Here is a 16331-nt window from a genome sequence, read left to right as displayed (position 1 = left end):
AATAGTGATCTCATCTGAAGGCTCAGCTGGGGAAGTTCATGTCCACACTCAGGCAGTTGTTGACATGACATAGCGTCTTGCAGCCTGTTGGAATGAAGGCCTCAGCTTCCTGCTGGCAAGTGATTTGAAGCCCCTTTCAGTTTTGTGCCACGTTGACTACAGAGGTGGCTCAGAACATGAGAGTACAAGTTTTCAGAGTGAGTTAGAGTGAAAGGCAGTGAATGCCTAAGAGGAGAGGGAATGAGTACTTAGGAGTTTTTGTAGAATGTGATCTCAGAAGTGACATCTATTACTTTGACCACATTCTCTTAATAGCCAGTTTGGGAGTCCAGCTAGCCCTCATGGAAGGGGGTGCCATGAGGATTTGGATACAAGAAGTTAAGGCTTACTGGTAGTATTGTTAGGGCATCTTCTGTAATAATAATTGCTTCCCTTCCTCATTTATTTTAGGAAAATGATGAAAGATACTTGTCCAGTATCTTTAAGATTTAGTATTTGAAGGACTTTTTAAAAAGATTTATTTTATTTTTATTTACAATGCGGAGTTTCAGAGGAGAGACAGAGAAGGATCTTCCATCTCCTGGTTCACCCCCTCAAATGGCTGCAACAACTGGAGCTCAACTGCTCCAAAGCTATGAGCCAGGATATTCTGGGTCTCCCACATGGGTTCTGAGGCCCAAGAACATGAGCCATCTTCCACTACTTTCCCAGTCCATCAACAGGAAGCTGGATCAGAAGTGGAGCAGCCAGGACATGTCATATAAGATGCTGGCACTATAGGCAGAAGCTTAGTGTACTAAGCCACAGTACCAGCCCCTGTCCTGTGTCTTTTACAGAAATGGGAAAAAAAATTTTTAATCACTAGAAGTCATTTATTTAGGTATCATTTCTAGCCCTGCCTTGAAATATAGAAGTATTAGTAATTTCAGTGAGTTTCAAGGACTATGGATATATGACCATCAACTATGTAACAGTATCAGGAGTAGCCAAGATTTGTGCCAAGGGGAGCCAACTTGTATCTTGAAGTATCTCTTCTAGGGTTGGCCACAGGAAGATGGTAATCATGGCTTATCAAACTTGTCTTTGTTCATATATTATATGTTAAACTGGTATTTTTCGGCTGGACTGGTGCAGCAGTGTTTTTATACTGCGCATCGTGAGGAGTGAGTGAGGTTGTCTTTGGGCCAAATAACTAAATGAACACAACTATCTTGGTTCTGCTCCTCTGTTCCCCTTCTTATGTCCCACCATCTCTGCCAATCTCTTTTGGCAAGAAAAGCTCTGAAACCAGCAACTTGGACTCATGTCCAGGGAGTAGCTTGTCCAGGGTTATTTGCATTTTAAACCTAGTTTCAGGGAATGAAAAGCTTTGTCCTGCGGTGACAGAATTTCAATGAACTAACAGGAAAGATGTTTTTCCTCCAGAGGGAGCCGGCAGAGACAAAAGATAGTTGGGTGATTTTCATATCCTTAAAGTGATGATTATAGTAGTGCGTATTCCACGAGGATTCTGTCAGGATTGAATGGGTTAAAATATAAGGTATTTGGTAAGTGTCCATTATTTTAAATTTTATTCTTAATTATTGTTTGCCTATTTCATTCATGTAAACACTAAGAAAGGTAGGAAAGGAGGGAGGGAGAAAGGACCTGTTACTGTTATCACTACTATTGCTGTTATTTCCCAAGGTCACATAGTCAGAAAATTAGCAGGATAAGAATATGAATCAGGAGAGAGACCTGCCTCAACCTTTTCTGCTTCCTCTCAAATCGGTAACTTGATCGTTAGTGAAGGGAGGTTGATTCAGGAGAGTGAGAGAACAAAAAGGGAAGGAATGAATTTTTGCAGGCCGTGGAGGAAAGAGGCTGTGAGAAAGTTTATGTGACAAGAGCAACTGAAGAGTGTAGCAGTTGATGTAGGCAGACATGAATTGCTGGAGGGTTTTAAAATCAACTGTGATTTATTCGAATTTGATATGATATTGAGTGCCAACGGAGGATCCTGGGAGGCGGTTGTCATTGGGTCAAAGCAAGGGTGAAGAGAAACTTTCAGAGGTGATATTCTCAGCTATTGTTAGTAAGGAATGAAGGACAAGAACTTTCTTTTAAAAACAAACCAAGGAGAAGGTACTTGGTGTAGCAGTTAAGACCCTGTTTGGGATTCTGTATCTCGTATCTGAGTGTCTAGGTTCAAGTCTTGGCTCCACACCCAATCGCAGCTTCCTGCTAATGTGCAGCTTAGCAAGTAGCACATTCTGGTTCAAGTGTTTGGGTTCCTTCCACCCATGTAGGATATCTGGATTGGATTCCTGACTCCTGACTTCAGCCTGACCTATTCCCAAATCTTGTGGGTATTTGGGAAAAGAGTCAGTGGATGGAAAATCTCTGCCTCACTGGCTCTCTACATTTAAAATAAATAAAATCAATAGGAGGAAAGAAAGAGCAGACAATGACTTAGAATAGCTCATGTAAACATTGGGCTGCAGCATGCTTCTTAATTTTTGGACACCTTTCTACTTAGGCTCAAGAGGTGAGTTCCATAAAAACAGTGTGGTTTGCACCAGAGCACGGGTCAGCAGCAGTGGGGTGGTGCATAGTTTTTCACAGAGGCAGAAATCCAGTTAGAATTGCCAGCACATCTTCTTGATCTCCTATTTGCCTGTAATGAGGACCAAATGAGGTGCAGGCTCCAGCAAATGGCTGCATCAGCAGCACAGATGTGGTTTGCAGAATGGGATAAGTGGAATTACCCACAGAGGTTGGGTGGTTGCCAGTCTGAAAGAGTGCTGCGAAGCTCTATGATTCATGACTTCATAACAAGAACTGGGGACAAGATGGATTACTGTTAAGTGACAGGCAGTGGAAACCCTACAACAGAGGGAGGATGCCCACACAACACAGTTCTGAAAGGGCTTCATTTTGTGGGAGGAAGTGGAAAACGCTGTGTGTTTTATTCTCTCCTCTCTGATTATAGAGAGGGGTTTAAAAGGGCATGGTCTCCTGGTTGCAGATACCAAGTGTATCCTTTCTTCCAGCATGACATGATGTCTGATGGAGAAAAGCATGATGTTCACCTGTATCATGTATAAGAGCCTATTCAACCCAGTCTAGTAGACTGGCTGGTGATCTCCCTGGCAACTTCTGTTTATATTACAGTTGGATCTCTAGTGTGGTGGTATTAAGAACTGGGGCCTTTGAAATGTGACTAGGTCTTGAGGACAGCACTCTTAGATTTTACCCCTTTCACCAGGAAGAGGGTAGTGAAAATGTCTGCCCATGAGGAACAGACCCCAGTGGGTAACAAAGTTCTGCTGGTAACTTGGTCTGGGGCTTCCCAGTCCCCAGGACTATAAGAAATAAGTGCTTATTATTCTTCAGCCTCCAAGTTTATGTTATTTTCTGTAATTGTCGTGCAGTATGACTCAGGCATCTACCCTCAGGTCCACAGTTTCTGAGCTAATCCTGAGTAGGAAATATATTGATGACCTCAGCTCCCCTGCCTAATGGAGTCTGGAACAAGTCTTGCTGCTTTGCATTCAGAATAAACAAACATCAGTGATCTATGGCTCATTTTCTCCAAGGGACTCTGCTATGTCTCTGGACTCTCATTGGATGTCCTGTGTATGAACAGATTGCTAATTATCTGCTATAACCATCAACCTTATTTTTACTGGGAGCATACCCTATTGTTCTATGATGCTTTGTTTGATCCAAGAGATACTGGCAACTGCTTGGATCATCACATTTCGTGTATATTTTCTTGAAATTCATGAGACATGAGAACCCTTGTTAGTCCCACTGTTCGGGTTGTCTAAGTGTTAATGTTCTAAAGATATCTAAGTTCACTGCAGCTATGAAAAGAATGCCAAGGCATGGGAATAGTTTATCCCAATCTTCTGCTCCCCTTTCATATCATGACAAGATTTCCAGTACCTGGCATGTTGGGTTGAATGAAGTAATCTCTGGAGATGTTTTCCTAGTCTACAGCCTTGAAGCCAAATGCAATTAATGTTGTGATACACTTCAGCTAATGACTAAGCCTTAAACTATCTTATCACGGGTAATATTCTATTTATTTGGAAGATGTGACATAAAATACCTAATGATTTTTTTCCAAGGGAGTGTTTATAGGTTTGAGGCTTTGTGGTCCCTTTCTTTATTGTTCCTCTCTGCCTACTCTTTGTAAACTCATCTTGCTTAGTTTAATCTGCCTAGCTTTGTATTTTTAATTCTCAGTTCTCCTTTATCTAGGACCTCTCCATTTGTCCTCCATCTTATGTTATAACTCTGTCAGTTTCCCTTAGGAACACTTTTCGATCTTGAATGCCCAACATGAGTGCATCTTGCTTCATTGGGAACTCTTGGAGGGCAGTATGGGAATAGCTTTACCCAGTGGAAACAGCCATGGATATTGAGTTTTGTTGCCTGAAAATTGAATCTCAGGTACCATTTATTAGCTAGGTGAACTTGGAAAAATGACCTCTAATATGGAGTAACAATAACAGGTCTAACAGAGATAATACAATTAGAATGGCTGGCACACCACAACAAATATCAGCTATTATTAATTATCTTTCTAACATTGTATTGTCATTGTGTCAGACTCATGTTGAAATTCCAGTTCTGATGGGGTGGGGTGGAAATCCTGCCTCTTCCTCCAGTCTTCTGTGGTAAAATCCTCTTCCTAGTTGGTGCACTGAGGTTCACACTGTTGAATTACATATGTAGTCTGGAGTACATTTACTCTTCTAGCCACCACAGAAGCTTATTGCCTGTGGCAGTGAAAGGTGATCCATAAAACAAGGAAGGACGAACCCACCGGCACCAGTGATGTCTTGAAAAGAGGAAAGAGCCACAGCATCTCTAGCAAATCAATGTGAGAATTATTATAGCTGTGCTGACAGTTTCGTCTGCACAACCTGCTGGGATCTCAATAGCAGGCAATGAAAGAAGAGGAGTAAGTTGGAACCGAACAACATTGGGATTAGAAAAACTGGGCTCTTCTCAGTTTTCCCATCCTGTGCTCATTTGGCTTCCTAGTGTGGCCCAGCACAGCAGTGCTGTGATTGGCATAGAAGAAACAAAATGGATCATAGATGAGCCCATTGAGTGCTGCCTGAGTGCAAATGCCATTGAATCCTTGCAGTGATAACGTTTGTATTCCTGCTTTCCAGATGGGGACATTGAGGTTTAGGGAGTTTAAATAATTCTCAGGTCACACATCTTGTGAGTAGAGAACTGAGAAGTCCCTATTGTCATTCTCTCTTTAAAGTCCAATTCTTTATCACTACTTCACGGTCTTTCTGGCAGTAGCTGACATTAGAAGTAAGTAAAATTATATGAAATGAACTCTGTAAAAGAATGTAGGCCCGGAGGTAATACATTCCAGATATATTCGAACAAAAAACTGGCACTTGAGTATGTAAGCTTGAGTCATTGTCATGTTTTATTGTGTCAGATTACATCTTAAGCAGTTAAGTGAAATACTGAATAGACTTTCCTAATATGGAGGGACAAGTTGTTTCTTGGGTGGGGATCTGTTCAGTCATATGTCTCTGCAGTTCAGAACCAAAACTTATCTTATTTCCAATTTGTGAGTTTTGAGGTTGTGAAGTCACTTCTTAAAACAATATCAAAGTTGTTAATATTTCAGTAATTGAAGTTTTACACTTCTAGGCCTGGAATTTCTGTAGCGTAATGAGAATGTCCTGTAAATTGATCTGTGAAGCATTGAACAACTGTGTGTATTACAAGCTTATGGGCACTTATTCTGAATTTTTTATCTGGTAGCATTGGTTGGTCACTTCTGTTCTCTCAGCCTTATTTTTCCCTCAAATTGTATACTACTTTTTTTTTTCTGGAGTAACATCAATTTTTTTAGCACTGTATTTTTGATGTGTTCATGAAATAAAGGTTTATGCTCCTTTGTGTAATCCTCCACAATATTTCTTTTTATTTTGTATAAAATGATTTGATTCTGAAACTTGCTTGAGGTTTTATAATGTGTCCATTCATTTGCTCATGGACCTTTAGTTAATTTTCTGAAAGCACTGAATATCAAGATTGGTCCCAGATCTACAATTTGGTTTTAAAGTTAATATCAAATTCCAGATTCTGCCAAGGCATTGCTATTGACTGTTTAAATAACAAGGAGTATTATTTTCCAAGAATCTACTTTGCTTTAGAATGTTGTGTTTGGATCCTTCCTTTCATCTCTGTCTCCTTCCTCCCTCCCTCCTTCCTTCTTTCCTTCCAGCCTTCCTCAAATAGCTACGTGATGCTTATCTTGTGGCCAAATTTTTCTAGGTTTTGGTGCATTTGAGGAAGAACGAGGAGGAAATAATGGGAAAGAAGCCTGAAAAAATGGAGAGTTGAGGGCCATGAGGCATGGCCTAGCGGCTAAGGTCCTCGCCTTGAAAGCCCCGGGATCCCATATGGGCGCCGGTTCTAATCGCGGCAGCTCCACTTCCCATCCAGCTCCCTGCATGTTTCCTGGGAAAGCAGTTGAGGACGGCCCAATGCATTGGGACCCTGCACCCACGTGGGAGACCCGGAAGAGGTTCCTGGTCCCGGCATCGGATTGGTGCGCACTGGCCCATTGTGGCTCACTTCAAATGGAAGATCTTCCTATCTGTCTCTCCTGCTCTCTGTATATCTGACTTTGTAATAAAAATAAATCTTTAAAAAAAAATGGAGAGTTGATAAGTAATAAGATCCTGCAGGGCCTCATAGGCTGTTGTGAAATTGTCACGTTTTTGCTCACTGGTTAAGATGGAGCTAAGACATAGTCTAGCTCATAGACATTATGTTAATGTGGTGAGAATAGATTAGAGAATGAGCAAAGGTAAAAACAAGAAAAATAATTGGGAAATGTTTGTAATAAACCAAGAAGAAAAAGATGGATCTTGGACCGTAGTGGACATGGTGAGACTTGATCATATTTTAGATATGGTTTCAAGATAAAATCAGCAGTATTTTCAGGATAAGTGGATGTGGGATATGAAAATAAGGCAAGAGTTTGATGATTCCAAGGCATTTGATCTTAGTAACCATATAAAGCTAAGTTTTATTATGTGAGACAGGAATAACGAAAGTTTAGTTCTGGACATGTTAGTTTAGAGATAAGTTTAGGTGTCTGGTGGAGTTATTATCTAGCTGTATGTGTAACAGTAGAGTTCATGCATAAGTTGGAGGAACCTTTCATGTATAGTTAGTATTTAAAGTTCTGAAATTAGATGAAATCCATAAAGAAGTGACTAACATGGAGAGAGGTTATTCATGATCTTGTGGACTGTATCAAGGTTTGGGATTAGGGAAAATGAAGAGGAATAACCTAAGGAGACCTAGGAGAAGTGGGACAATGCCAAGAACAGTGTCACATGCTGCCATTGACTCATTCAGACGAGGCCTGGGAACAGTTATGTGGAACCTGGGAAGAGATGCAAGAAGAGGCAATCAGAAATGTGTGCAGGGAGCAGGTGCGTAGAAGTAGGCTAGTTCCCAGTGGAGTGGTAGACAAAAAATCAAGGTAAATTGATGGTTACTGATTTCAAAATGAGCTGCAGTGGAAGGTAGAAATACTAAATGACCCAGAATATTTCACTTGCCTTTCATATTTTCCTAGAGCCTTGAATATCTAGTATGCCCTCTGTATTCATCCCCTGAGACTTACTGATCATCAATTTTAGGTTTTCAGGTCTAGAATCTTTTGTGATGAAGGAATTCTGTGAAAAGGACCATTTTTGTGTTTAATTGGGCTATTAGAGCTCAGTCTAATTAAGACACTGAGTAGAAGCATTACATTTGTTACATCTCCTTTGATTATTTTATCATTAAATTATGAGTTCATTTGTTAAAAGTATTTATTGATCATGCACTGTATACATGTGAATTAATTGCCAAGAACAAAAAGATGAGTGAGATGTAATCCTGGAAGGGTGAACGTATAAACCAGTAGTGACAGCACAGGGCAATGTGGCTCTACTTGAGGTACATTCAAAGTGATGTCATCACAGTCAGAACCGCAGAGCACAGCAGAAGCAGTAGCACAAAGATTTACAGGGCAAAGAAAAGGAACAGCCAGATTTAGACCTCCCATAGGAGCTAGGCTGGATCATGTTGAGAAGTCCTTACAAAGCTGAATTTCTTGAAAACAGTCAATGCAGTTCTATCTCCAGGCATGGGGAGTCAGGCTCATGGATCTAAGAGGAAATATTTATCAGGATCGTGGAGGGATGTTGTGCACCCCTGTGAGTCATTCCTTTTCAGCCCCATGGTTGTTCCTTTTTAGTATTTCCATTTCTTAGAATAAGGAGCTTAAGGGTCTGTTACACTGTTCAGCAGCTGAGTTAAATGTTGGCCACATCCAGCCAGTTGTTTGCATTGGAATGGCAATAGAAATGTGCTCTGTGAGATTAAACCAAAAAGTTTATGTCTAATAAAACCTTTAGGATATAGTTTTAATCTTAGTGTCTTTAAACTCCCAAAAGACAAAAGCAAAAAATATTGCTGAGATTGAGTATGATGGTGAAGGAGTTAAGGGCATGTTAGTTTGGAGAAAGTCTGAGGGGACCACTTTCCCTTCCCTTTGTACAGACTTATTTTGTGTAACGGTTACCCAGGGCTGGTATTGAGTGCTGCTGGATGGCTGTATGAGTCAGATTTAAACCGTGATTTAAGGAGATGATTTACATGGCTGAGCCAGAACAATCATGGTCTGGGTTACTTTGAAAGGATGCAGGTCTAGGTAATGAGAACACTTTCCTCTGCTGCATGCTAAGAGCTCATGTCCTGGCAACCATTTCTTCGTAGGTCTCCAACCACAGCCATAACAACAATACCACTAACTGTTGTATGTGGGGATTAAATTCTTCATAGAAAACTTGCAGTGTATTTGACACTGTAGTAAGCATTTATCACAACTTGTCTTGTTGAATCCCCCATCACAGTTTCTGGCCTAAGAAATATTGCCATCCACACTTTACAGATGAGGACATTGGGATTCAGAGAGGGCAAATAGAGCTGGACTTTGAGTCCAGGTGTTTGGTATGGTCTCCATGCTACACAGTTAGTTATGGCCATAATGCATCCTGCCTACTACCGTGTAAACTCAGTGGAATTATATCTAGTTGACCTTGGTACTCCTCCAGTCTTGCAAATAGTATGTAGGTTGATTAAATGAGTGAATAGACCTTGCATAAATAGTTGGTAGCACTTTAATAGCCGGTATCTGTAATTCTAAGGTATTCCATTTTAATGATACTCTTGGAAGAAGGCAATAATAATGAAAAACTGTCCAAAATGTTATATTAGCCATCATTTCTTGGTTATTTTCCATGTTGTTCTGGGATTTATTTAAAAAGGGATGAGAAATAACCAGTGTTATATAGGTACAGGTATAGGAAGAAAGTTAATACACACATATATAATTTTTCTCTCATGTGGTGATGTTTTGTGTGTTTAATTTTTTGACCTCTGATGAAAATTAAATTGTTTAGTCACCTGGAAATTGAAAATTTTCTTCGTACCAAGACAGAAATGATCGTTTGCAGACTGAATGAATGTGCCCGGCTTATCACTTTAGCTCTTTACCAGTTGCATGTCAGAAATTTATATTTTTCCAATTTAATTATTAGCCTAGGCAAAGGCTATGTGCTGTCATGCTTCACAATTAAGAATGTTTTGCAAGAGAGATAATTGGGTGTTTTGAAAAGGAGAAAATTTTGTATTTTCTGGCTCATTCTTCAGGGGTAAAAATAGAGAGTATGCGCTTTTAGTCTTTATTGTGACAAAGACAGCAGTTGATTAATTAAGTTGTCACCTAAGTATAAACAACCCATGTCAGTTATTTTACAACTTTAATAAAGTTTTTGGAAATTTAAATCAAAATTTTAATCAACATTACATGTATTATTTATATTGCCTGGGTACTATCACTGCGGTATATTTATAAGCATTGTGCACTGGTGCAGAATTTCAAACTTGATTCTTCATTAAATTTTAATTCCCAAATTTAGCTCCTCTAGGTGAGTATGGATAGAAATCACAAAGTCCTCACTCATTTCACAAATGAAAATTCTTTCAGGCTGTCAAGAGCTTGCCCTAGACAAGGGGAGGGGACGAACCAAAAAATGGCCCTCCTTATCCCACCCTCAGTTTCCCCCAATTTCCCAATGACTTTCGATACTTCTTTTCCATTTTCCCTGCTGGATTGTTGAATTTACCAATAATACTGCACACTCAGCATTATCCCAACTCACTTGTTGGGGTGAGGGATCTGGGTGGTGTAAAAGTATTTTTCAAAGCCACCAAATATCTTGAAGGATATAGATAATCCAAAGTGTAGCAATGCAGAAAACAGCAGGAGAGGACTGAGTAGGTGGAGGAGTATATCTGACACATAAAAAATTCATGCTGAGCCTTCTTAAGCTGCTCAAATGAAAAGTGATTAAGGCGAAACTAATGTCTTCATGTCATTTGGAGGAGAGACATACTTTTTAGAGCTGACTTTAATTTTATTCTTAGAATTTATGTGAAGAGAAGGGAACATGGGAAATGCAATTAAAATAAAATTTTTGTTCAACATGTGCGGTTTTAGATTGGCACTCATATTAATTCAAAGAATGGGAAGATTATCATCAAATATTTAGCATCCTTTTGTGTGAGTATAACAAGTTCGGTAAACACAGTTTCTAACTTTTGGAGTTATCTCCCTGTGGCAGAATTAAGATATGGGATGCAGAAATCTGACCATTTAGAGACAGAGACAGTCTTCGCTAAGGCTTGAGATAAGCAGAATAAACAAATCTCTACTTAGCAGGAAATAGGCTTGCTAGTTTGAAAAGTAGAATTTTTACAGCCTGAAAGTATCACAAGCACGCTTTCCATGAGATAATTGTCCTGTTCATTTTTAAATAACTTAGGAACCACTAAGGCACTATTTTAAAGATTATTGACACCTTGGTGAATATTAAAGAACCAGAAACATGTTTCTTACACTTGCTAATGCACAAATGATTACACTTTTGGATTAAATGATGAACACATTTACTAAATGGATGCAGCATGAAAAATATCTTCACTCTTAGTCTAAAGTTTAATTAACTGGTTTTTGCCAAATGCTCTAAGGACATTAGCAAATTTTTACATTTACTCTGAGGAGATTGAATGTACCTTGGCGATTGGCAGGACATCAGGTACACCTTGGAGTTTAGTCTGTTAGGTCTACATAGAGCTCTTGTTTATGTATGTCTGGCTATATGTATCTGTATTTATACATTTGTATGTGTATTTGAATTTAACAGATTTTGTACAAATGATTTCTCCTGATGGCTGTGACCATTCCCATATTTTCACAAAACTAGTGATAGCCACATTTATATCCCTTGGTCCTCCACTTTCCTGGTGTTCCTAGAGTGAATCATTATTGTTTTCTTAAGGAGGTTTTGCTCCCTTCATGGCTCTATCTATAGCTTCTATGCACATACCTTTGTGAGATGTAAGGATTTTATATCCGTCAAGAACCAGTTAGCTTGATTGGGAATGATATCATCCTAGGGAGAATCCATGGTGCGTTAAAACTTATAGTTTGCCAACAGTGAGACTGAGTGTGTTTTGTGGGACTGAAAGTAAGACACAACTAAATTGGAATTCCATAAATCCTACACTTTCCATGCTTTGCTCCTTTTCTTGGGCATGGCACCTGTGAATATTTACATTTACGCTGTATGACCAGTAAGAATCAAGAGAAAACTCCTCTGTGAGATCCCTTAGCCAAGCTAAAATGAGCTGCTAGTGCTCTGGGCTAGAAAGCCACAGATTTCTATTCAGTTATAGATTAGCCATTGTCTTCAGTTTATTGTTTTAGATGAATGCAAGACAAGTGTTGTTTATTTCAGAAACACATGATTAAGAATGTGTTCTAGTCTAGATTTAGTGAATTTCTTCGTATAGCTGACACTGATTTATAATTAACAATTGCTTTTTGAAACTTAACTATGCCAGGCACTGTGCTTGCTCACTGACACCAGTGGAACTCTGCATTATTAACTGAGCATTATGGTGGATTTAATTATGGGATTCTTATTCTAGCTCCCCTGTCTCATTGGGGGTTTTAAAGAAAAGTTATTGATGGTGCTTTTTAAACTACTAACTTTTAAATAAGAAAAATAGAAGTGTGTGTGTGGAAGTTGCAGGGATCTACTGGCTCAATCAACCATGATGATACAATTTGTTTGTGATCTATTTTTCCTTGTGAATGAAGTTTGTGTATCTATTGAATCAGAATAAGAGGATACACAGTGGTAGACTGCTAGCAGTAGGAATTTAGATATTGGGGAGATATGTCTTTTGATCTCATGAAAGTAGGATTTAGTTATTAAGGCTCATTTAATCTTTAGGAAAAGGGTTATCTCAGTGGACTAGTGGTGGGCTGCAGATGCAATGCCCACCAAAGGGTTTCTACTCATTGCTATAGGCTGTAATCTTCCCTCCCCCATTTGTATGTTGAAATCCTAATCCCCTATGTGGTGTGTAGGAAGTTGGGTTTTGGGGAAGTGATTAGGTGATGAAAGTAGAAAATAAAGTGATGAATGCCCTTATAAAAGAGGTCCTGGAGAGCATTCTCTGCCTTCCTGCCTTGATAAGACACAGGAGATGACCATCTGAGTACCAGAAAGTGACCCTTACCAGTTGCTGAATCTCTTATACTTTGATCTTGGACTTTCCCACTTGCGCAGCTTTGAGAATCACTGTTATTTATAGTGCATCCAGTCTGTGGTATTGCACCATAGCCGTCTGGATTGACTACAACAGACATGGGATACCAATTAAGATACAAACAATAAAGATTTGTGGATCCTGCTTCTGTCATCTTAATTCTGGGCTCAAGTGGGGGCAGAAACTAGTGAAAGAAATTCCTGAGATTGCAGAGAAAGACTAGTGTTTAGGACCTGCAGGAGGAATCTGGTTGACTATTCACCCGATTTCTCAACTAGCTGAATATGTGCTGTCAGCTGATACCCAGCAGACGTGTATTTTGATGCAAATGTCTGTCAAAAGAGGAAAGTCATGCTGCTTGGGGAGTTTTGTTATTTCTGTCTGTGCACGCTACATCTTGCAGACGTCTAGGTGGTATGAGAAAATCAATTATGTTATCAGTTTTAAATAGACTAAGTGTGGGTAGACTGCTATAACAGCAAATACTATATTAGGACTCATTTAGTTGCTAGTGGCAGAAAATCAATCCCAATGGCTTGAACAAAAAAGGGAAGCAGTGAGTTCACATTTCTGAAAAGGAGTGATTTGGATTCTGGTATCGGGTAATTAGGATCTCTGTTTTTCATATTGTTTGTGATGGCTTTATCCTCTGGCTGAAGTCTGCAGTGGAAGTGTAGCATAGTTTCCAGGAGCCTGGGGTTCACATTTTAGTGCTTTAGTAGCTTAGGGGCTCAGAGTGTTTCTCTTTGCCAGGAGACCCAACAAACAGGAATGTTCTCATTGGCCTGCTGGGGTCATTTTCTGGTTCAAAGATTTCCTACAGATGGAGGAAACTTGGTTTTAGTTTGGCAATGATCCCATGTCCTTTCATGTGGTCTGGGGGTTGCATCAGCTAGATATGAAACATGTGGCCTAAGAATAGTGATTATTCTTCAAAAATGTAGGGAGAATAGTTATTGGAGAAAGAAAACCCATATTGACCACATACTCCATAAAATAGGAGCAAATATCCTTGCGAATTTTCAGAGATGGTGCAGTCTACCTTTAATTCAAAGAGAACATATGAATGTGTGACTGGATAAGACTGGGCTTAATTTCTTTCTAGTATCATTAATGTAAGAGTATTTTAGAATTATATATTTACCTGAAGAAAACCCAGTCAAAACAACAGTCAGACTTACGTTAGGAAACTCTCTGAAAATATTGTCCACATCTTGGTGATTCTAGGATTAGAAGGAAAGGATAATCCTTCCCTTCCCACAAAATGATTAGAAAAACATCAGTCTGACCTTTGTAACAAATCAGGATATGAGAAGACAAGAGTCTGGTGGCCTAGAAGGTACTTGCTGAGCAAAAGAAACCATCATTTGAACACAGCGAACCTCTATGGAAAGATGAGGAATAACAATAAAACATAGCTGCCTATTCACAGTGAGAGTACTATTAGCCCATAATGGGAAGAAAAGTGTTTTTGCTTTTGTATCTATTCTGGCATCTTCCATATTTTCATCGTTATTACTTATTTTAAAATCTGTAAATAAATTTACCAAGTTGTTGGGCCATGAAAATATAAACCTTTCAATTTGACATGTGAGCAGCCCCTGATCCTTGTGCCTCTGCCTGCTGTAAGTCAGCTTTCTCTGCTCCAGACTCAACTTGTGGTCATGCTGCAGGGCTTTCCTGCACTGGACACAACACAACCCTTCAAGAGTAAATTTCCAATCCCTTCTTGGCAAAGCTTTCTCCAAGGAGAAGAGAATGCCAAGGAAGCTGGGTTGGCAGCCTGGTGAGAGATTACACAGACCAGAGGAAAACAACATTGCTCAAGGGACACATTGTAAAGCTCTGGGCTCAGAAGTTCTGTTAGGGATTTGAGGAATTCCTCATGGTATAGTCATCTGTGCTTTCTCTTACTCAAGGAATTCTTGCGGGCCCGTAAGAAAGGGGATTATAGTAGACAAAAGAGTAATTAAAGTCGACAAGAAAATCCCCAGAGAGTTGGTCTGAATACTCTATAGAGGGAAATTGTGTTTTAAAAAAGATTTCTGGCAAATTGACCCTGATAGGAAAGTCTGTGCGTCTCAAGGTTTAGCTCTCAGGTGTGCAAAAACTTGACAAAGCCTATCAGTTCACTGCAGAAGCTTCTGGAAAACAGAGGCTTTCCCAGCAGGGGTAGTGGATGCTGTTGTTTCTTGGGTTTCCTCAAGGATCTTCTACATTCGAATCACAAAGATCTTGATTCTGTGGGGCCACTTCCACATTGCATTTTCCATTTCCTTGATGTTATAGCCTACACACCAATGGTAACTGACAAAATGAAATCAGGTTGGTAGAAGAAATGATAGCCCCCCTCCCCACCCAAATTGTATCTGTGCTTGAGGAAGATGCTTTGACGGCGTGGAAGGTCCTGGCTGTGAAGCCTCACTTTGGTGCTGACAGATGGCAGAGTTAACCTTGCTTTCCCTTTTGGAAGACTGAAGAAGGCCTGATGGCTGGGAAGTCCTATTTAATTTCACTTTCTATTCATAGCTGATACCTCCTTTTCCTGTCTTTATTTTGCAGCCTCTCTGTTGATCTGGCACAAGCATGCAGGTTTTTAAAAATGATGATGTTATCTGTTTACTATTCAAATGCAATTTTAAATGGTTTGGCTCAGCATATTTGAATCAAAAATCCTATTAAAGATGCAGTATTCCTCTGCTACCTTTTTGCAGAGTGCCTTCGCATGGCATTGCTTTCTCAATTGGAATATAATACTGTATACCTGTTCGGAGTGATGTGATTTCCAGCTTTGAATCTACAGTCGTTAAACATGCTTTTCACCTTCCTATGATGGAAATTTGGTATTCGTGCATAATTTTTTCCTGTACAATTACAAAATACGTTATTAGCCACATGATCACACCCGTGCTCTGCTCAACAGCCATTTCAATTGAAATCTTCCAACTTACTATTTCTGCTCCTATCATCTGATAGAAATCAGGAAACTGCTGAGTTAGGATAGTTAGGATTCTTTCTTCCCTTTTTCCCTAAGCATGATTAGAGATGGATGGGTACAGGGGATGAAGGAAAAGCAATGAAGAGCAAGCAGATTGGTCATTTGCCATAAAGCAAAAGTTTCGATCACTGATGAGAACTATGTTTAATTTGAAATATGTTACATCTACTTAACTGCCTAATTGCATGGCTAAATGAGCTGGAAGAGAAAGGAAGAATGCAGCTGAAATCTTGGATCAGTTTTAGCTAGTTCTAGAGCACTGGTGCTAATACAAAGCCGTGTTTCTCCTCGGGTAATTTTTGAACATCTTCAGAGGGCACTGTTTATTAAGCAAGGCAGACTTTCTGCTTGGGCAGCATTTTCCAATTACAGAAACTTCCCTGTGGTACCTAGAGATGGAATTGGAGATGGCACACGTGTTCCAGGCTACAGCAGGCAGCCCAAGGGCAGTAAGTCCAATGCTTAGCCCTGCTTCCTCAGAGTGCTGCAGCCTAGGCTTGTTTCCAAGAATACTCTGGCATATTTCCAGTGTGGTGGGTCTGTGGAATAGGAAATATGTAATAATTGGTCAACTGAGATTACCTGGGAGAAAATCCTGAACTTACCCTGCTTCATCTCA

The sequence above is a fragment of the Ochotona princeps genome, chromosome 11 (assembly GCF_030435755.1).
Source record: "Ochotona princeps isolate mOchPri1 chromosome 11, mOchPri1.hap1, whole genome shotgun sequence".
Taxonomy (NCBI): Eukaryota; Metazoa; Chordata; class Mammalia; order Lagomorpha; family Ochotonidae; genus Ochotona; species Ochotona princeps.
The sequence above is the reverse complement of the archived record's forward strand: the minus strand, read 5'-3'. Positions refer to the sequence as shown.